The 23,171-nt window shown below is 39.5% G+C and overlaps 1 pseudogene; it reads left to right on the forward strand.

Annotated features, from left to right (window-relative positions):
- The first annotated feature begins 21,259 nt into the window (after positions 1-21,259).
- Positions 21,260-22,012, forward strand: LOC118908203 (40S ribosomal protein S6-like; annotated as a pseudogene).
- The last annotated feature ends 1,159 nt before the right edge of the window (positions 22,013-23,171 follow it).

Genomic DNA, 23,171 nt, shown 5'->3' on the forward strand with positions numbered 1-23,171 from the left:
TTGTTTTCCTCTTATGGCTGAATAATATTCCACTGTGTATATGTACCACACCTTCTTTATCCATTAATCTACTGGTGAACACTTAGGTTGCTTCCATTTCTTGGCTTTTGTAAATAGTTCTGCGATAAACATATGGGTGCATATGTCTTTTTCAAACTGGGCTGCTCTATTCTTAGGGTAAATTCCTAGGAGTGGAATTCCTGGGTCAAATGGTATTTCTATTTTGAGTTTTTTGAGGAACCTCCATACTACTTTCCACAATGGTTGAACTAGTTTACATTCCCACCAGCAGTGTAGGAGGGTTCCCCTTTCTCCACATCCTCACGAACATTTGCTGTGGTTTGTTTTTTGGATGGTGGCGATCCTTATTGGTGTGAGGTGATATCTCATAGTGGTTTTAATTTGCATTTCATTGATGATTAGTGATGTAGAGCATTTTTTATGTGCCTGTTGGCCATCTGAATTTCTTCTTTGGAGAACTGTCTGTTCAGCTCCTCTGCCCATTTTTTTATTGGATTATTTGCTTTTTGTTTGTTGAGGTGCATAAGCTCTTTATATATTTTAGATGTCAACCCTTTATCGGATCTGTCATTTCTGAATATGTTCTCCCATACTGTAGGGTGCCTTTTTGTTGTATTGGTGGTGTCCTTTGCTGTACAGAAGCTTTTCAGCTTGATATAGTCCCACTTGTTCATTTTTGCTTTTGTTTCCCTTGCCCAGGGAGATATGTTCATGAAGAAGTTGCTCATGTTTATGTCCAAGAGATTTTTGCCTATGTTTTTTTCTAAGAGTTTTATGGTTTCATGACTTACATTCACGTCTTTGATCCATTTCGAATTTACTTTTGTGTATGGGGTTAGACAGTGATCCAGTTTCATTCTTTTACATGTAGCTGTCCAGTTTTGACAGCACCAACTGTTGAAGAGGCTGTCATTTCCCCATTGTATGTCCATGGCTCCTTTATTGTATATTAAATGACCATATATGTTTGGGTTTATGTCTGGACTCTCTAGTCTGTTCCATTGGTCTATGGCTCTGTTCTTGTGCCAGTACAAAATTGTCTTGATTACTGTGGCTTTATAGTAGAGCTTGAAGTTGAGGAGCGAGATCACCCCTGCTTTATTCTTCCTTCTCAGGATTGCTTTGGCTATTCAGGGTCTTTTGTGGTTCCATATGAATTTTAGAACTATTTGTTCCAGTTCATTGAAGAATGCTGTTGATATTTTGATAGGGATTGCACTGAATCTGTAGATTGCTCTGACATCTGATCTTAAGCTTTCTCCCTGCTACTGTGTTCAGCGGAGATTACAAAGTAGTGCCAGATGCCATCTGAAGAGGTGTTCTATGTGCTCAGGCAGGAAGATTGTTTTGTCTGGGAAATTTGAGCTAGCATTTTAAATTGGGAGATTTTACTTTTTTTTTTTTTTCAGGATTTCCAGCTTTTCTTGAAAAATGAGAGGATCTGGAAAAATCAAACGGAGGTGAGCCACAGTGACCTCTGAGGAAGGGAGCTATGCACTCTAGTTCACCAGGCCTACACCACACACACAGTGGAAATAAGCCCCCAACTTGGTCTGCTGGTAGGCGTTTGACTTTTCTCTTCATCATCTATCAAGGGTGATGATCAAGACATTTAACGTTCAGTCTCCCAGGCACAAAGGAGAAATGACTTTTCCATTAAGCACAGGAGGCTCTGCCTAGGGCCCACAGTACTTACAGAGATTTCCCAAAATGTTTTAATTTCTTTTAAAATAAGAGGGAGAAAGGTGGAGTGGAAAGGCTGAAACAAAAGCCACATTTAACAACATATACAATGAGATCAAGGCCTTAAACATGATAACCCTAAAGCTAAAATCTCCCCTATTATGCCAATGGACTGCTCGTACTTGTTGGCACTTCCACTCTTGAGAATTTGAAAGCAGCTTCTCCCTGCTCTCTAGGCTTCAAGGCATAGGCTGATTAAAACACAATCTGACCCATTTGTTCATTTGGCAGTTACTGAATTTCTGGCACATGTCAGGCTCTGAAGAAAAATAAAGAGGGAGGAAGGGACAGCTAAAAATCAGACTTACTTCTTCTGCTAAGAGATATCCTAGCCGCTTATAGGAATAGTCAAGGAACAAACTTCAGGGAGGGTACGGTTTGTGTGAAATGGAATATTCTTTCTGATGAATTTGATTACTTGCCCCACACCACCCTACAATGCTGGCCTTTTAAGTAATATTTCAGTGGCAGGAGCAGTTTTTCCTTTTCTCCCCTCCCCCACCAAAGAAAAAATAACTCCACCCAATTTGTCAGTTGTTACCTAGAATTCCTCAGATAATAGTAATCAGTAGTGGCATCTTTTTAAAATACAAATGCCCATGAGGTAAGGGATATTAAAAATGGTGTCAAGACAGAGGAATCTGGGACAGGGCTCCAAGGGTCGCCGTTCTCACAGAAGAGCACACCCGGCGCACCTGGCCCTCCCCGCAGGGCTCTGGGCAGACCCGACGGGTGACCCGCCCGCAGCACCTCAGGAAATAAAACTGGACGCTGCTACAAGGACCTGCAAGGTGACCAGCACGCAGGAAGGGACTTTGTTCTCCCAGCTAACACATGCGCCAACTGCCCACAACTACCTCCATCGCTGTGAAAGGCAGAAGAATTTGATCCAGACCAGAATCACACAGACAACCCCTGAGAGGGAGCCTGGGGAGATAGAGTTAACCAATCTTCCTGAAAAATAATTCAAAATAAAGGTCATAACCATGCTGATGGACCTACAGAGAAATATACAAGAGCTAAAGGATCAAATTAGGAGGGAGAATACAGAAATAAAACAATCTCTGGAAAGACATAAGAGCAGACTGGATGAGCTGCAAGAGGCCATTAATGGAATAGAAATCAGAGAACAAGAATACAGAGAAACTGAGGCACAGAGAGATAAAAGGATCTCCAGGAATGAAAGAACACTAAGAGAACCATGTGACCAATTCAAACAGAACAATATTCGCATTGTAGGGGTACCAGAAGAAGAAGAGAGAGAAAATGGGATAGAAAGTGTATGTGAAGAAATAATTGCTGAAAACTTCCCCAAACTGGGGAGGAAATACTCTCTCAGACATGGAAGCACACAGAACTCCCAACACAAGGGACCCAAGGAGGACAACACCAAGACACATAGTAATTAAAATGGCAAAGATCAAGAAAAAGGACAGAGTATTAAAGGCAGCCAGAGAGAGAAAAAAGGTCACCTACAAAGGAAAACCCATCAGGCTAACATAAGACTTCTCAACAGAAACCTTACAGGCCAGAAGAGAATGGCATGATATATTTAACGCAATGAAACAGAAGGGCCTTGAACCAAGAATACTGTATCCAGCACGATTATCATTTAAATATGAAGGAGGGATTAAACAATTCCAAGACAAGTAAAAGTTGAGGGAATTTGCCTCCCACAAACCACCTCTACAGGATATTTTAAAGGGACTGCTCTAGATGGAAGCACTCCTAAGGCAAAATAGATGTCACCAGAGAAAATAAAATCACAACAAAGAAAGCAGACCAACCAAATACTAACTAAAGGCAAAAAATAAAATCAATGACTCACAAAAGCAGCCAAAGGAAACAAAAGAGCACAGAATAAAACACCTAACATAAAGAATGGAGGAGGAGGAATAAGAAGGGAGAGAAACAAAGAATCATCAGACTGTGTTTATAATAGCTCAATAAGCGAGTTAAGTTAGACAGACAGTAAAGAAGCTAACCTTGAACCTTTGGTAACCATGAATCTAAAGCCTGAAATGGCAATAACTACATATCTTTCAATAATCAGCCTAAATGTAAATGGACTGAATGCACCAATTAAAAGACACAGAGTAATAGAATGGATAAAAAAAAAAGTAAGACCCATCTATAAGCTCCTTACAAGAGACACACCTCAAACCCAAATACATACACAGAGTAAAAGTCAAGGGATGGAAAAAGATATTTCATGCAAACAACAGGGAGAAAAAAGCAGGTGTTGCAGTACTAGTATCACACAAAACAGACTTCAAAACAAAGAAAGTTACAAGAGATAAAGAAGGACATGACGTAATGATAAAGGGGTCAGTCCAACAAGAGGATATAATCATTATTAATATATATGTACCCAATACAGGTGCACCAACATATGTGAAACAAATAGTAACAGCAGTAAAGGAGGAAATAGAAGGCAATGCATTCATTTTAGGAGACTTCAACACACCACTCACAACAAAGGACAGATCCACCAGACAGAAAATAAGTAAGGACCCAAAGGCACTGAACAACACACTAGAACGGATGGACCTAATAGACATCTACAGAACTCTACACCCAAAAACAGCAGCTTACACAGTCTTCTTAAGTGCACATGGAACATTTTCCAGAATAGACCACATACGAGGCCACAAAAAGAGCCTCAGTAAATTCAAAAAGATTGAAATTCTACCAACCAACTTCTCAGACCACAAAGGGATAAAACTAGAAATAAATTGTTTAAAGAAAGCAAAAGGGCTCACAAACACATGGAGGCTTAACAACATCCTCCTAAATAATCAATGGATTAACAACCAAATTAAAATGGAGATCCAGCAATATATGGAGACAAATGACAAGACCAACACAAAGCCCCAACTTTGGTGGCATGCAGCAAAAGCAGTACTAAGAGGAAAGTATATAGCAATCCAGGCATATTTAAAGAAGGAAGAACAATGCCAAATGAATAGTCTAAAATCACAATTATTGAAATTGGAAAAAGAAGAACAAATGAGGCCTAAAGTCAGTAGAAGGAGGGACATAATAAAGATCAGAGAAGAAATAAATAAAATTGAGAAGAATAAAACAATAGAAAAAAAACAATGAAACCAAGAGCTGGTTCTTTGAGAAAATAAACAACATAGATAAGCCCCTAGCCAGACTTATTAAGTGAAAAAGAGAATCAACACACATCAACAAAATCAGAAACAAGAAAGGAAAAATCATGACGGACCCCACAGAAATACAAACAATTATTAGAGAATACTATGAAAACCTATATGCTAACAAGCTGAAAAACCTAGAAGAAACGGACAACTTCCTAGAAAAATACAACCTTCCAAGACTAACCAAGGAAGAAACAGAAAATCTGAACAGACCAATTACCACCAACGAAATTGAAGCGTTAATCAAAAACTACCCAAGAGCAAAACCCCTGGGGCAGATGGATTTACCTCAGAATTTTATCAGAAATACAGAGAAGACATAATACCCATTCTCCTTAAAGTTTCCAAAAAATAGAAGAGGAGGGAATACTCCCAAACTCATTCTATGACACCAGCATCACCCTAATACCAAAACCAGTCAAAGACCCCACCAAAAAACAAAATTACAGACCAATATCCCTGATGAATACAGATGCAAAAATACTCAACAAAATATTAGCAAGCTGAATTCAAAAATATATCAAAAGGATCATACATCATGACCAAGTGGGATTCATCTCAGAGATGCAAAGATGGTACAACATTCGAAAATCCATCAACATCATCCACCACATCATGAAAAAGGACAGAAACCACATAATCATCCCCATAGACGCTGAAAAAGCATTCAACAAAATTCAACATCCATTCATGATAAAAACTCTCAACAAAATGGGTATAGAGGGCAAGTACCTCAGCATAATAAAGGCCATATATGACAAACCCGCAGCCAACATCATATTTAACAGCAAGAAGCTGAAAGCTTTTCCTCTAAGATCAGGAACAAAACAGGGATGCCCACCCTCTCCACTTCTATTCAACATAGTACTGGAGGTCCTAGCCACGGCAATTAGACAAAACAAAGAAATACAAGGAATCCAAATTGGTAAAGAAAAAGTTAAACTGTCACTATTTGCAGATGACATGATATTGTACATAAAAAACCCTAAAGACTCCACTCCAAAACTACTAGAACTAATATTGGAATTCAGCAAAGTTGCAGGATACAAAATTAACACACAGAAATCTGTAGCTTTCCTATACACTAACAATGAACTAATAGAAAGAGAAATCGGGAAAACAATTCCATTCACAATTGCATCAAAAACAATAAAATACCTAGGAATAAACCTAACCAAGGAAGTGAAAGACCTATATCCTGAAAACTACAAAACACTCTTAAGAGAAATTAAAGAGGACACTAACAAAAGGAAACTCATCCCATGCTCTTGGCTAGGAAGAATTAATATTGTCAAAATGGCCATCCTGCTTAAAGCAATGTACAGATTCAATGCAATCTCTATCAAAATACCAACAGCAATCTTCAACGAACTGGCACAAATAGTTCTAAAATTCACATGGAACCACAAAAGACCACAAATAGCCAAAGCAATCCTGAGAAGAAAGAAAAAAGCAGGGGGATCTCGCTCCCCAATTTCAAGCTCTACTACAAAGCCTCAGTAATCAAGACAATTTGGTACTGGCACAAAAATAGAGCCACAGAGAACAGAATAGAGTCTCCAGACATTAACCCAAACATACATGGTCAATTAATATATGGACATACAATGGGGAAATGACAGCCTCTTCAACAGCTGGTGTTGGCAAAATTGGACAGCTACATGTAAGAGAATGAAACAGGATCATTGTCTAACCCCATACACAAAAGTAAATTAGAAATGGATCAAAGATCTGAATGTAAGTCATGAAACCATAAAACTCTTAGAAAAAAATATAGGCAAAAATCTCTTCGACATAAACACAAGCAACTTCTTCATGAACATATCTCCCTGGGCAAGGGAAACAAAAGCAAAAATGAACAAGTGGGACTATATCAAGCTGAAAAGCTTCTGTACAGCAAAGGACACCATCAACAGAACAAAAGGCACCCTACAGTATGGGAGAACACATTCATAAATGACAGATCCGATAAAGGGTTCACATCCAAAATATATAAAGAGCTCATGCACCTCAACAAACAAAAAGCAAATAATCCAATTAAAAAATGGGCAGAGGAGCTGAACAGACAGTTCTCCAAAGAAGAAATTCAAATGTCCAACAGACACATGAAAAGATGCTCCACATCGCTTGTCATCAGAGAAATGCAAATTAAAACCACAATGAGATATCACCTCACCCCAGTAAGGATCGCCACCATGCAAAAGACAAACAACAACAAATGTTGGCAAGGTTGTGGAGAAAGGGGAACCCTCCTACACTGCTGGTGGGAACGTAAATTTGTTCAACCATTGTAGAAAGTAGTATGGAGGTTCCTCAAAAAGCTCAAAATAGAAATACCATTTGACCCAGGAATTCTACTCCTAGGAATTTACCCTAAGAATGCAGCAACCCCATTTGAAAAAGACAGATGCACCCCTATGTTTATCACAGCCCTATTTACAATAGCCAAGAAATGGAAGCAACCTAAGTGTTCATCAGTAGATGAATGGATAAAGAAGATGTGGTATATATACATAATGGAATATTATTCAGCCATAAGAAGAAAACAAATCCTACCATTTGCAGCAATATGGATGGAGCTAGAGGGTATTATGCTCAGTGAAATCAGCCAGGCAGAGAAAGACAAGTACCAAATGATTTCTCTCGTATGTGGAGTATAAGAACAAAGAAAAAACTGAAGGAACAAAACAGCAGCAGAAACACAGAACCCAAGAATGGACTAACAGTTACCAAAGGGAAAGGGACTGGGGAGGATGGGTGGGAAGGGAGGGATAAGGGTGGGGAAAAAGAAAGCGCACATAACGATTAGCATGTATAATGTGGAGGGGGAGCACAGGGAGGGCTGTGCAACACAGAGAAGAGAAGTAGTGATTCTACAGCATCTTGCTATGCTGATGGACAGTGTCTTTAATTGGGTTTGTTGGGGGTACTTGGTGATGGGGGCAGTCTAGTAAACATAATGTTCCTTATGTAATTGTAGATTAATGATACTAAAATAAAAAAATAAACAAGGTGTCAAACCCCAGAATAAGCTCATGACCTGTTAAAGATAATAAAAATTGCTATTTTAGCTATAATCCTGGTGCGAAGATCACCCTTACTATGTAGCAATCATTGTATCAACAAAATAATAAAACCTAGGATGGTCCAAATGGAGAATTGTGGAAATGGGTGTTCCTTAGTGAGTGAGTGTGTGTGTGTTGGGGTGTGGGGTGGGGGTGGGGAGAGAGAGAGAAAGAGAGGGAGATAGAGACAAAGGAGGACTGAAGTTGCCATGGCCAGTCAGGACAAGTAGCACAGGGCAACTTCTCCCAGGGAGTCCTCACTTGCCATGCCTTGGCATCCCAAAGGTGGGCTTGGCTTCTCTACCCAGAGATCAGGCCTCACTTAACCTGTGACCTGCCTTCCACCAGTAAGGAGTCGACAAATCCCCATGAGGACTGAAATTCTTGAGACACTACAAGGCAACATAGACGCTGGATGGAGAATGAACTTAGGAAGAGAAGAGAAAATGAAACAAGACTAATCAATCTCATTTGGTTGCCAGTAACAGAAGTCCCACTGCATTGGTCTTAAGCACATAAGGCTTTATTTTGACATTGCTGTCTTGGTAAATCTTTCTATCAAAGAACACAATATACCTTCTTCTTTTTCAAGTTTTGTCTGTTTCCTTCACATCGGCTTTGCATATTTCTTGTTACCTTAATTCTTAATCATTTCTGTTGTTACTGCAAATAGAATGTTTTTCCATTATTTATATATGTCCTAAATAATTGTTTATAACTGATGACTATACATTAATGTTGTGCCCAGCCACTTAACTGAATTGCTTTATTATTTGTATAGTTTTTCATTGTTTTCTCTTGGGCTTTCAAGTATACACTCATATCATTTGCAAATAATCACAAGTTTACCTCCACTGGTCCCACTCTTTTTCCCCTTTTGTTTTTCTCTTGTAAAATAACATTAGCCAGTACTTCCAGAATAACATTGAAAGTGGCACTAATGGATATCCTTGTCTTGTTCCTGACTTTAATGAGAATGCTTTTAGTGTTCTTATGAGGATGAGGCTGACTTTGGGGTCATAAGTTGATATGCATTAATTTTTTACCTAACCATGGAACTGAAAATATGTAATTTTAAATCCTCATAGAAAACTCAGGGACTCTGAGCATACGCCAAAGAATGCCAACGGTCAGACAAGATTGTTAGAGAAACACTGTTAGCAGGCTTGTGTTAACAAAAAACAGGACATCTCAATGACTTGGAAAAATAAGGGAACAAAGTAGAGATGTCCTGCTCTGTACACCAGGAAGAATAGGCAGTGGGGAGGGTGGATTAAAGGGAAAACAGAAATCCATATTCGTTTCCTGTTGCTTCTGTAACAAACTACCACGAAGGTAGTGGCTTATGGCAACACAAATGTATTATCTAATAATTCTGCAGGTCAGAAATCTAAAATGTGCTTGCAGGCCTGTATTTGTTTGGGAGGCTCTAGAGGTGACTCCACTTCCTCACCTTTTCCAGCTTCTAGAGTTCAGCTACATTCCCTGGCTCATGGCCCCTTTCTCCATCTTCAAAGCCAGCCACATAACAGCTTCTCCCCTCTCTGACTGCTGCTTCCGTTCCTATATCTTCTAACTCTAACTCTACTACCTCCCTTTTATAAGGACTTTTGCGATAATGTTGGGCCCACCATGACAATCCAGATAATCTCACCATCACTAGACCCTTAACTTAATCACATCCACAAACCATTTGCATGTAAATTAATATATTCAAAGATTCTGGGGAATAGCATGTGGACATCTTTGGAGGGCTATTACTCAGCCTACCACAGATGCAAAATGAAATTTCCACTTCTGTCATTTTGTCCACAGTTGGCAGGCACAGCTTTGATCTGACCAGGAAACTGACACAGCAGTGGTCCTAATAAATGCAGTCATCTTGAATCAAGTGAGTTTTGAAATTATTACTGGGGAATTCCATGGGTGGAAAATGAGGTTCCAGGAAAGTTGGGATGAGAGGGTCCCTATTATCAGAGGACCGACAGTGAGTAAAGGAGACAGATGTATCACAAGAAGAGGGCAAAAGTGAAGCCCAAAATTTTAGTCCAATCTGTATCTCCAGTGCCTAGAACAGAGTAGGCACCATGCAGGCTTATTTGTTAATGTTGTGAAATCCACATCAGAGGTAGTTTTTTGAGAACAAAGAAAATTGGCACTGCATGAGAGGAATCAGGGAAGACCTCATGAAGGATGTGGTCTGTCCTTCAAGTCTCCTCCGGAGCTAATTCCCAGGAGTTACTTGAAGCTGCTCGGAGAGCAGGATGGAGACCTTAGCAGAGTGTTGTTTCACTTTAAGAAAATGCGGATTTTTCCCAATTTTGAACAGACTTAAGAGTCTCCCTTCATGTACAGATTTTGAAATAATGTGAGTCTCCTCTCATCCCCAATTAAAAAAATACTTTTTTAAGAATAGTGTATTTTCTACACAGGTCAACTTAGTGGACTGTAAACATTATTTGCTATTTTGCCACATGGCGGTGCTCCTGCAGATGGTAAACCAAAACCCCACCATCCTTTGTGGGTGAACACAACCCGGAACTTCTGAGAGTGAGCGAGCTCAGTGCTCTTGTCACAGTCATTGTTACAAGTAAAATCTTTCTAATATCCTGTCATAGTCAACCAAGCTCTCAATGAGCAATTGTGCTGGTGCGGGTGCTGAAAAATGCACTAAAAAAAAATGTTTCAGAAGGGAAAGTTAAATGTACTAAAACCATGGTATCCTGTGTAGTGCATTTAGGAGAGAAGAGTCCACAAAATACTAGAGGTAACAAAAATATTAGAGACAACTTTAGAAATAATATCTTTGTAGTCAGGCTTGCTCTGCTTCTCCAGGGGGCAGGGACAGGTGGAATCCCAGCACCTTTAACAGTGCCTGGCACACAGGTAAACAGTGTTACATGAAAATTATATAGAAATTATTTTAAAAATTAATGAATGAACATGGAAGATGGCTGCCTCAGAGAGTCCAACCATATAGCCTCTCAGTTTTAGCCCTACACAGAGGCTAACACGAAGTTCCTGAAACCAAATCCCAACATTGCAGCCGTGAGCGTCTGAAGAGTTCGGCTCAGGTTAGCTGCTCATTCTCGATCTAATCAACTTGGAAACAGTACAAATGGCACATAGTACACATGGTGCCCAGAGGCTTACCGGGGGATAAGATTTCAGGGAGCCGAAACTAACTGTAAAGTGTATGATAATAGGTCTCAGATACGTATACAATTATTTTTCAAATGTTTAGAGATGCTGATGTGATTGATAGATTATGATTTGTTTTATCGTAGTAAAATATACATAATATGAAATGTGCCATTTTAACCATTTTTAAGTGTGCAGGTTAGCGGCATGAAGGACATTCACATTATTATATGACCATCATCATCATCCACCTCCAGAAATTTTTCATTTTCCCAAGCAGAAACCCTATACCCATTAAATAATAACTTACCATTCCTCCCTTCCCCTCAGCCTCTGGAAAACACCATTCTGCTTCATGTCTCTATAAATTTGACTGCTCTATATATTTCATGTAAGTGAAATCATACAATATTGGGCCTTTTGTGTCTGGCTAATTTCACCTAGCATAATATCTTCAAGGTTAATCTGTAATGTGGTATGCATCAGAAGAGCCTTCCCTCTTAAGGCTGAATTATTTTCATTGTGTGTGTCTACCACAGTTTGTTCATCCATTCATTCATCGATGGACATTAGGATGGCTTCAAGCTTTTGACTATTAGGAATTAGGCTGCCATGAACATTGTCAAAACATACCTGAATTCACACCAGTTCTTTGTCATGCATATCCTCAGTCAATGATCCTAAAAGTATGCTACTACCATGTGGGGATCAGCAGAGAAACGGGCTGAGTGTCCTCATGCTTGACATCTTTTTGAATCTTAAAACAGGAATATGTTCAAGGGAGTAGAATCAGTGGGTTGGTAAATCAATTCCTGGGAAAAAGGAGTGATGCAAAAGAAACCCATCAGCCTAGAGAAGAGGAAGCTACGGGAGCTGTTTACAAGGAACAAAGCCTTTCCCTTGTTGCTCCCCAAGGCAGATAAGGAAGCATTCATTGGATGGAGGTATAGAGAAACAGATTTCTGATCTCAACTCAATGTGCAGTATAATTTCTAACCTCTAGAACTGTTTAACAATGGAACTATCTACCCTAATGAAACAAGTGTTTCTCTGTGAAAATATTCAGACAAAAGCTGACTGATTATTGAAAAGATTCCAGAATTTGGAGGGGTGTTTGTGTGGATGAGAGCTATGTCTGGTCTCTAAGACTTCCTTTCCTGAAACACTCTGTCTTTCCAATGCTTAAAACAGCAGTAGGAAAGACAAAAATGACCCAAACTGGAAAGTTTCCAAAGTAAATAATTATTCAGTATACATTTGGTTTGATATTTATCAGTGTTATGTCCTCCAGATGAAGTTGGAATCCTGTAAACTAACTGCTGAGCGCTTTTAGAGAGCCACACAATCTCAGGGGGAGACATTGTCTAAGTTTATACTGACAGGAGCCAAAACTGATCAGTCAGGGACACTGGGGCCCAAACCAGGAGTTTTGTTTGTATATTACACTAGGAAAATGCCCCAGTAAATCCATATCGAAGCCAACAAATAGCAGAGCCTTGTTCCATATTTAGTTAATAAAAATTAATGACTCCAATTTGTCCCATTTATTACACTTCGATTTTAGTTTTTCTCCTGTTATTTCTCTTTTCCTTTTTCATAAAACTTGTGAAAAAAATGCCTCAAGAACCTGTGGAAAAGTAGACAATTCTTATACTTTGGGCTTGGACAATAAATTGGTACAACCTCCCTTGGAAGGCAATTTGGCCATAGTTATCAAAATATGACGTGCACATACCCTTTAACCCAGCAATTCGACTTGTAGGCATTTACTTTCCAGAAGCATCCTTACACCAGTAAAGTATATGTGCAGCAAAAGATAGCCTGACTGCCCATCAATAAGGGACTGTGTGATGTAGTCCAAACACTGCTCAGCGTGGAGGCGGGACAGAAATGCTACGCACTGCTGGAGGAACCAGGGAGGTCTGTATGCACTAACTTGAAAGTTGCTCCAAGATACGCTGAGGCATGACAAAAGCAAGGAAGGAAACTTTGTGCTTAAAAAAAAGGCATCTATAGCTAGAAAGATGGTATGAAGCTTCTAAGATGACCACCACTGATCTCCAACCCTTGGCAACCATGCCCATGTAAGGCCCTCCCTCAAGTGTGGGTTCACCCTGGTGACGGGCTTCTAATGAACCGAATACAGCAAACACGAGAGGATGTCCCCTCTGAGACCTGGTTAAAATTGGCTTCTTGTCTTCCTCGACGTCTCTAGCTCTCCTTGCCTGTTTGCTGGAGGAAGCCAGCCGCCGAGCCGGAATGCACCCTACGCCGGAGCCCGTGTGGCAGGAAACTGAGGGGAGCCTCAACGGGAAGCCAGTGAAGAAGAGAGGCCACCAGCCGCACAGCCTGTGAGGGGCCCAATCCCACCAGCAGTCCCCTGAGTGCGCTTGAAAGCAGGTCTTCCCAAGGGGGCCTTGAGATGACCACAGCCCCAGCTGATGGCTCAGCAGCAACTTTGGGAAAGACCCTGGGCCAGATGGCTCCGACCTGGCCTCTGGATTTGGACCACAGAAAAAGTGAGATGAATACATGTTTGTCATTTTAAGCCACTAAGTTTGGTATGGCTCCGACCTGGCCTCTGGATTTGGACCACAGAAAAAGTGAGATGAATACATGTTTGTCATTTTAAGCCACTAAGTTTGGTGTCAATACAGCAGTAGTAACAGGTGGGGTGTTTGTTTATGCATATACACAATACATTTATTTAAAAACTGGCCACTGTGCTTGCCACTCGGGAAGGAAACAAGATTCTGGGATCAGAGCACACTTACTTTTTACTCTACGTCTTTTGTTCTGTTTGAATATATTACTTACTTAACAAGTGAATAAAGAGACAATAACATTTTTAATATCCTCCAGGAAACAATATCCCCTAAGGCCCATTTCTTAAGTTCTCATATAAAATTTTTTGTATATCTACGTACATTTAGCTACTCACTCACAAAGGAGTTTTTTTGTTTTATTATTTATTTTCATTTTGGTAACATTAATCTACAATTACATGAGCAACATTCTGTTTACTAGACTCCCCCCATCACCAAGTCCCCCCCACTTACCCCATTACAGTCACTGTCCATCAGTGTAGTAAGATGCTATAGAATCATTACTTGTCTTCTCTGTGTTGTACTGCCTTCCCTGTGCCCCCCCCTTACATTATGCGTACTAATCGTAATGCCCCTTTTTATCCCCTTATCCTTTCCTTCCCACCCATCCTCCCGAGTCCCTTTCCCTTTGGTAACTGTTAGTCCATTTTTGGTTTCTGTGAGTCTGCTGTTGTTTTGTTCCTTCAGTTTTTTTCTTTGTTCTTATACTCCACAGATGAGTGAAATCATTTGATACTTGTCTTTTTCCGCTTGGCTAATTACACTGAGCATAATACCCTCTAGCTCCATCCATGTTGTTGCAAATGGTAGGATTTGTTTTCTTCTTATGGCTGCATAATATTCCATTGTGTATATGTACCACATCTTTATCCATTCACCTACTAATGGACACTTAGGTTGTTTCCATTTCTTGGTTATTGTAAACAATGCTGCGATAAACATAGGGGTACATATGTCTTTTTCAAACTGGGCTGCTGCATTCTTAGGTTCAATTCCTAGAAGTGGATTTCCTGGGTCAGTTGAGCTCTTTATATATTTTGGATGTCAACCTTTATCGGATCTGTCATTTATGAATATATTCTCCCATACTGTAGGATGCCTTTTTGTTCTATTGATGGTGTCCTTTGCTGTACAGAAGCTTTTCATCTTGACATAGTCCCACTTGTTCATTTTAGCTTTTGTTTCCCTTGCCTGGGGGATATGTTCATGAAGAAGTCACCCATGTTTATGTCCAAGAGATTTTTGCCTATGTTTTTTTCTAAGAGTTTTATGGTTTCATGACTTACATTCAGGTCTTTGATCCATTTCGAATTTACTTTTGTGTATGGGGTTAGACAATGATCCAGGTTCATTCTCTTACATGTAACTGTCCAGTTTTGCCAACACCAGCTGTTGAAAAGGCTGTCATTTCCCCATTGTATGTTCATGGCTCCTTTATCATATATTAATTGACCATATATGTTTGGGTTAATGTCTGGAGACTCTATTCTGTTTCACTGGTCTGTGGGTCTATTCTTGTGCCAGTACCAAATTGTCTGGATTACTGAGGCTTTGTAGTAGAGCTTGAAGTTGGGAAGCTAGATTCCCCCTGCTTTATTCTTCCTTCTCAGGACTGCTTTGGCTATTTGGGATCTTTTGTGGTTCCATATGAATTTTAGAACTATTTGTTCCAGTTTGTTGAAGAATGCTGTTGGTATTTTTTTGTTGTTATCATTAATCTACAATTACATAAAGAACATCATGTTTACTAGGCTCACCCCTTCACCAAGTCCCCCCCACAAACCCAATTACAGTCACTGTCCATCAGCATGCTGTTGGTATTTTGATAGGGATTGCATCGAATCTGTAGATTGCTTTAAGCAGGATGGCCATTTTGACAATATTAATTCTTCCTAGCCAAGAGCATGGGATGAGTTTCCTTTTTGTTAGTGTCCTCTTTAATTTCTCTTAAGAGTGTCTTGTAGTTTTCAAGGTATAGGTCTTTCACTTCCTTGGTTAGGTTTATTCCTAGGTATTTTATTGTTTTTGATGCAATTGTGAATGGAATTGTTTTCCTGATTTCTCTTTCTGCTAGTTCATCGTTAGTGTATAGGAAAGCCACAGATTTCTGTGTATTAATTTTGTATCCTGCAACTTTGCTGAATTTCAGCATTAGTTCTAGTAGATTTGGAGTGGAGTCTTTAGGGTTTTTTATGTACAATATCATGTCATCTGCAAATAGTGACAGTTTGACTTCTTCTTTACCAATCTGGATTCCTTGTGTTTCTTTGTTTTGTCTGATTGCCATGGCCAGGACCTCCAGTACTATGTTGTATAACAGTGGGGAGAGTGGGCATCGCTGTCTTGTTCCTGATCTTAGAGGAAAAGCTTTCAGCTTCTCGCTGTTAAATATGATGTTGGCTGTGGGTTTGTCATATATGGCCTTTATTATGTTGAGGTACTTGCCCTCTATAACTATTTTGTTGAGAGTTTTTATCATGAATGGATGTTGAATTTTGTCGAATGCTTTTTTAGCATCCAGGGAGATGATCATGTGGTTTTTGTCCTCTTTTTGTTGATGTGTCACAAAGGAGTTTTATCATACTTTCTTTAACTTGGGACTACATCACATCAGTTCACAAATAAAAAGATGCCCTCTTTCCTTTTACCTTTTTGGGGGAACAGGAAATGTATCCCCCTTTTGGCCTCACTGTCTGCCTCTCCTGCTCTGACTTCCTGTGCTCCAGGTACACCAAGGTTCCCATTCCCCCAACTGGGCCCTGTCCATTCCAGTCTCCCTCCCCAACTCACACCTCCAGGCAAGTTGGTGCATGTTTCCTCCCAGAACCCCTCCTCCCCCCATGACTATGCAAGATAAGACCCAACCCCGCGCTTCCTCTGACATGCTCAGCCCACTACCAATGCCCCAACCCCCTTCATCCCTGTACCCCTGATCCTGCAATTCTGTCTTCACTCTGCATCCCAGATAAGTTGGTCCCTCACTCTTTTTATACTCAGTCCCAGGTAAGTCTTCATGATACTGCTGTTTTTCTATCTTCCCTAGTAGACAGTAAGCTCCATGGAGATGAGAAGGGAAGGACAGAAGATAGGAATATGGAAACCGTGGTATACATCCACTTTTCTTTTCCACATGTCCCATGCATGTTCTGAACCAGGGCAGGGAGAAGATATATTTAGCCCACATAGAGGTTGCTTACATTCTCTACATAGAGACATTTGAGGATTTATAAACACGTCATCATAGAATGCACATGTAGTATATCTTTAGTTGCAATTGATAGAAGCGTCCTCACTTGTATGGTTTAAACTATAAGGAAATTTATGATTTCACCAATCAAGAAGTTCATAGGTAAGACTGCTGCAGAATTTTGTGATTTAGCAGCTCAGTCTCATCAAGATTCAGGTTCTTTCCATCTCTGCTCTACCATGTTCAGTGGGTCAGTCTGCCCCACGGGCTAATTCCCCCTTATTTTCACAAAATAGCTACGACGGCTCCCAACATCACACCAGAGGAAGAAGTGTTCCTTTCTTCCTAAAGACTGAGAAAAAAATTCCCTAGAAGCCACCCAAGTGGACTTTCCCTTCATGTCTCATTGACCAGAAATGGGTTGATGCCCATCCCACTGACGGCAAGGGAAGTAAAGGAGCATGGCTGGCCTACATGGAGCACCTGGCTGACTAGGGTGCACATCACTTGGGCTCTGCTAAAAAGAAGGAAGAAGGTGGGTAACAACAATAATGTCTCCTATACTGTGAGGACCTAGGCTCACTGACCTTTTTTTTTACTGTTGAATTAAAGTGCTTATACTATAATTAGAAAACACTACATCACTCCCAGCACCTAGAGATGTATTTTTAAAATTGTAACACATCTGACCTAAATACAGCTCAGAACATGGGTTTTCAAACATTGGTAGCACTAGTCCTGTTATTTGAGAAAGTAGTGATAAGGTCTGACGACTTTTTCCTTTTCCCAACTGGTCAGGACTCTTTAGCAAGCTTAAGGAAAACAAGACAGAGAAGTAACAGCTGGGCATGTTGTAGAACAGGAAACACAGGCTCTCTGGCCAGACTGACTTTGTTTACCACCTAGATCCACCATTTAATAGCACATTAATTTTAGGCAATGACATTACATTTTCTGGGCCTGTTTTCTTATGTGTACAACAAAGATCAAAATACAGACCTTGCAGTTTTCTAAGGGGATTCAGCGAAAACCTGGAATGGAAAAGTGCATAGCAAAACACCTAGAACATGAGAGTAAAATATCAAACCTATCATAGTATAAACAAAACAACAAACAAACAAAAACAGTGTTAAAGCATAAGAATGAACAGACTAGTGAATGGAATAGATGAGAGATCTCCAACATAGACCCATTTGCCCAGGGACCTTAATATACAACAAAGGTTTCACCATGGGTCAATGGTGGAAAGCATGACTTTGCTCAATAGGTGGTACTGGAAAAACTGACTCACTGAGGAAAAAGAAAAGCTGGTCTCTACCAACACACCACGCACCAGATCAGGGTCATGTGTCTGTGGTACAAAAATCCCTTTTCACTTTCAAAAATAGTGGGATGGTTTCAAGATGAAGGATCTGATTGTCTAAGGGAAAGCTCTAAAGTTAATGGAAGAAATCGTTAGAGGGTATCTTTGTGACCCTAGGAATTGGGAAGCATTTCTTAAAATTTCTCAAGCACAGACCATAAGGCAAAAAGTTGATACATTTAATTCCATAAAAAATTAAGATGTTTTATTCAACAAAGGCCATCAGGGATAAAAGTAATAGATTACACAACAGTAGAAGATATTTGTAGTGTCTAAAAATGAAAAAGTATTGATATCTAGAATATACATGAACTACGCATCATCAAGAAAAATACAACAAATTCACAGGAAAAATGGGCAAAGGATATGAACAGGCAATTTAAAAAGAGGAAGCCTAACGTCCACCAAGCATATAAAGTAGTTTCACTTGTAACCCTAAAGAAACTCAAATTAAATAAGATAACACTTTATATCTAGAAGATGGGTAAAAATTAGAAAACTGGATAATGCCAACTGTTGGTGGGAATATAAGATATATCATGCACTACTGATCATTTATCTATTGCTGTCTAACTAAAACACCCAATACTTAGTGGCTTAAAATACCAACCATTTAATTTAAATTACAATACTGTGGGTTAGCAATTTGGACTGGGCTGTGCTGAGCAGCCCAATCTTCTGGTCTGACTGCTCTCTACTCACTTACATATCTGGGGCCTCAGCTAAGGTGGCTGAGGCACCTGAGTTCTCTCTCCACATGGTTTTCATCCACCAGCAGGCTAGCCTGGCCTTGTTGACATGATGGTGGAAGGGCTCCCAGCTCAACTATAGGAGTTGCAAGATCTCTTGAGGTCCAGGCTCAGAATTCAAATATCGTATTTTCTGCCACGTTCCACAAAGCAATTCACAAGGTCAAATCAGATTCAAGGGGAAGGGAAATAGGTCCTACCTTTTGATGGGAATTGCTACAAAGAATTTGTGAACTTTTTTTGCCATCTGCTATGGGAGGTATAGATTAGTTCATCCATTCTAGAGGACCATCTGGTACTGGTACTATTGTCAAATACATTCATATTCTATGATGCAGCAATTCTGTCCCTGAATATATATATCCCAAATATATTTTCTCATTAGGAGATAGCATTATTTGTGGTAGCAGGGAGTCTGAGACAATTGGAGGGATATCCATCAGTTGCAAGTAGTTGTTAAAGTAATAGATAAACACCATGGAGTATTATGCAACAGTTAACAGCAATGGATTCAAAGTACACATAACAATATAAAGAGATCTCAAAGGCATATGCTGAAGAAAAGGGATAGAATAAGCTATATAATATAGCCCATTCAATTAAAAAGTACACTCAAAACAGTAATATACATTTTGTAAGAAGCATACAAACAGATACACATTAAACACATTATAATCGTTGCCTGTGGGGGAAGTCTTAAAGGGAAGCAGATAAGGGAAGAGGAGATAATAAATTATTTCATGAATAAATCAATGATGAAAGAAGCCCTTTGCCCACCAACACTGACAGTGTACACTGAAATGAAAAGTGCTATTATTTGAAACCTCTGTATCTGGAGTCCAGGAAGGAAAAGTTAGATATGCTAGCTCCTTCATCTCTTCCATCTCTTCCTGCACCAGAGTTCCTTTGCATCATAAAACATTAAAGAACTGTCAACTTCAGAAAAAATTAGAGCCAAAGAAAGGAAAGGGCTAGCTCAGGGACAAAGTCATATTTAAGGGTCACATCTCTGTGTAAGGGCCTCTTTCACAGGTGGTAAATCCAAGAAAATGTGGCATGTTAATATCCTGTGCTTTTTTGCCAGAGTCCAAAGGCAACAGGCATGGGAACTTGATGTTATTCCCTGAAAAGCAGTCCACACCTATTCTGTTTTCTCACCACTGACCTGGGTGGAATTGTCAGTCACTTTATCAAGATGGCCATAACTCATCCTACATTGAGCTAGAGTTTCAGTCCTGATGGAAAAAGTGATCTTCTCAGAAGACCAAATTCCAGTTCACCAGAGGCTTCCAGACCTCTTCAGAGAGACCCCAGTTCACTGTGACCAGGCCCAAGGACACTTTGTAAATGAAAGATCTTGACCATCACATTCTGTGACACATTTTGAAAAATTGCTATGAATTTTATTCTTATATCATTTACTAAAACCAAACATTCTTTCATTAACTAATCCCAATGTCTGTTTACTTTATGATGCATGCTTTGTTTCTTTCATGGGCAAATTAAAATTATAGTTTAGTTTTCCACTTCCAATTCAATTAAGTTATCCATATAATTAAATCTAGACATTGGAAAGTCGAATTTGATCAGTCTATTTGGCTCCAGAAACTTGGATAGCAAAGAAAATTAAATACATTTTTGATCATTGTCCTCTTTAGTTACCATTTGTTTCTGATTTAAGAAATGTACCTGCTCTAATGGGCTGAATGTTTGTGTCCCCCTAAAATTTGTATGTTGAAATCCTAATGCTCAGTGTGATGCTATCAGGAGGTGGGGCCTTTGGGAGGTGATTAGGTCATAAGGATGGAGCCCTCATGAATGGGATTAGCGGCCTTAAAGAAAGAGACCTGAGAGACCTCCTTCACTCTTTCTGCAATATGAGGACACAGCAAGCAAATAGACAACCACTTACGAACTAGGAAGTGAGTGTTCACCAGACACCAAATCTTTTGGCTCCTTGAACTCGGACTTTCCCAACCTCCAGAACTGAAAGAAAGAAAAGCTTCTTGTTTAAGCCACCCTGTCTGTGGTGTTTTCTGTGATAGCAGCCAGAATGGACTCAGACACCTACTATGTTTATGTTTCCCATGGCTTTCTGTTTTTCACTTTAAAACTTAAGAGTTCTCACTCAGATTTTTTAAATACAGGAGTTCTTGATTTTTAAGAAAATGAAGGGCTGCTCTTTTTCTTGGTGCCTCAGAGGCAGTAGGTGACTTGAGGATGAAGCTGAACATCTCTTTCCCAGCTGCTGGTTGTCAGGAACTCACTGCAGTGGATGATGAATGCAAACTTCATACCTTTTACAAGCAGTGTGGCCACAGAGGTCGCTGCTGACGCTCTGGATAGAGTGGGAGGGTTATGTGGCGCAAATCAGTAGTGAGAATGACAAACAAGGTTTCCCCATGCAGTAAGGTGTCTTGACCTATGGCCGTGTCCACCTTCTATTGAGGAAAGGGCATTTCTGTTACAGACCAAGGAGGACTGAAGAAAGCAAGCTCAGATCTGTTTGGGATTGCATTGTGGATGCCAGTCTGAGTGTTCTCAACTTGGTCATTGTGAATAAAGGGGAGAAGGATATTCCTGGACTCACTGACACTACTGTGCCTCATCTCCTGGGACCCAAAAGAGCTAGCAGAACTCACCAACTTTTCAGTCTCTCTAAAGAAGATCATTTCTGCCAGTAGGTTGGGAGAAAGTCCCTAAACAAAGAAGGTAAGAAACCTAGGACCAAAACCTAAGATTCAGCATCCTGTTACTCCATCTGTCCTGCAACACAGACCTCGGTGTATTGCTCTGAAGAAGCAGCAGACAGAAAAATAAGGAAGAGGCTGCAGGATATGCAAAACTTTTGGCCAAGAGAATGAAGGAGGCCAAAGAAAAATGCCAGGAACAGATTGCCAAGAGGCGGAGGTGTCATCTCTAAAAGCTTCTATATCTAAGTCTAAATATGGTCAAAAACAAGATATTTTTTGAGTAACAAATAAGTAAGATCAGACATCAAAATAAAACAAGAAAGAAAAGAAAATGGGCTGGTGAAAGAATAGTGTGAGTGTTTTCTTTAACCAATAGAGGGCACATTGCATCAGATGTTTTGATTTTTTTTTCTTCTAATTCTGAACTTAAATGGACAGTTCAAGAAAATGTCAAAAAAAATTAGAGAAAGAATAGGAGACTTCTGCTTTTTCAGTGTAAATGCTTTTTTAAGAAACTGAAATGAAAACGGGACAAAATCTTGGGAATAAAATCAAAATCCTTGAAACGTAAAAATTGGAAAATCCAGATTGTGTACTTAATCAAATAAACAAACATATAAAATTTTCTCTTCCATTTTTAAGTGGAAAGAGGGTAACTGTGACTCTCTAGGGAGCAAAAAGAGAGTCACAGCACCAGGAGAGAGCTATACTATGAAGTGTAGGCAGAAGCAGCTCTGTGGCGTTGTGGTCAGAAGAAATTCCACACTTAAATAGAAGCTGTTAGATATTCCATTTAGTTTTATTCAGTGGTAATATAGCTATATCATAAAAATTCTAAAGGTACAAAATAGTGTACTGTGAAAGGTAAGGTCTCCCTTCTCCCTACAATTCAGTTCCTTTCTTTGCAGGCCTCAACTGTTACTAATTTCTTATACAGCCCTCAAAAAGTATCTGTACATTTCTAAACAATAACTGAGCAAATATATTGAGTTTTTCCACCACAGAAATAGCAGTGTGCTAAAAAAAACTGTTATCACTTTGCTTTCTAAAAATTATTTATTGTTTCAGTTTTTAAGGTACAATTGACATAATATTTGTATTAGTTTCAGGTGTGCAATGTAATGCTTTGATTTTTATATGTATTGCAAAATGATCACTGCAGTAAGTCCAGTTAACACCCCTCACCATACACAGTTACACATTTTTTTTCTTAAGATGAGAATTTTGAAGATCTACTCTCCCAGCTATTTCCAGATATGCAGTATGGTCTATTTACAAGAGTTCACCATGTTATACATTACAGCCCCATGCTTTTCTTTTTTGTAGCTTAACAATTATCTTGGAGATCCTTCTCTGTATATATAGATCTGCCTTAGTATTTTTAGTGGCTGTCTGCTATTGAAGTTACATCACTATTTTATGACTCTATTGAAATTATA

The sequence above is a fragment of the Manis pentadactyla genome, chromosome 1 (assembly GCF_030020395.1).
Source record: "Manis pentadactyla isolate mManPen7 chromosome 1, mManPen7.hap1, whole genome shotgun sequence".
NCBI lineage: Eukaryota > Metazoa > Chordata > Mammalia > Pholidota > Manidae > Manis > Manis pentadactyla.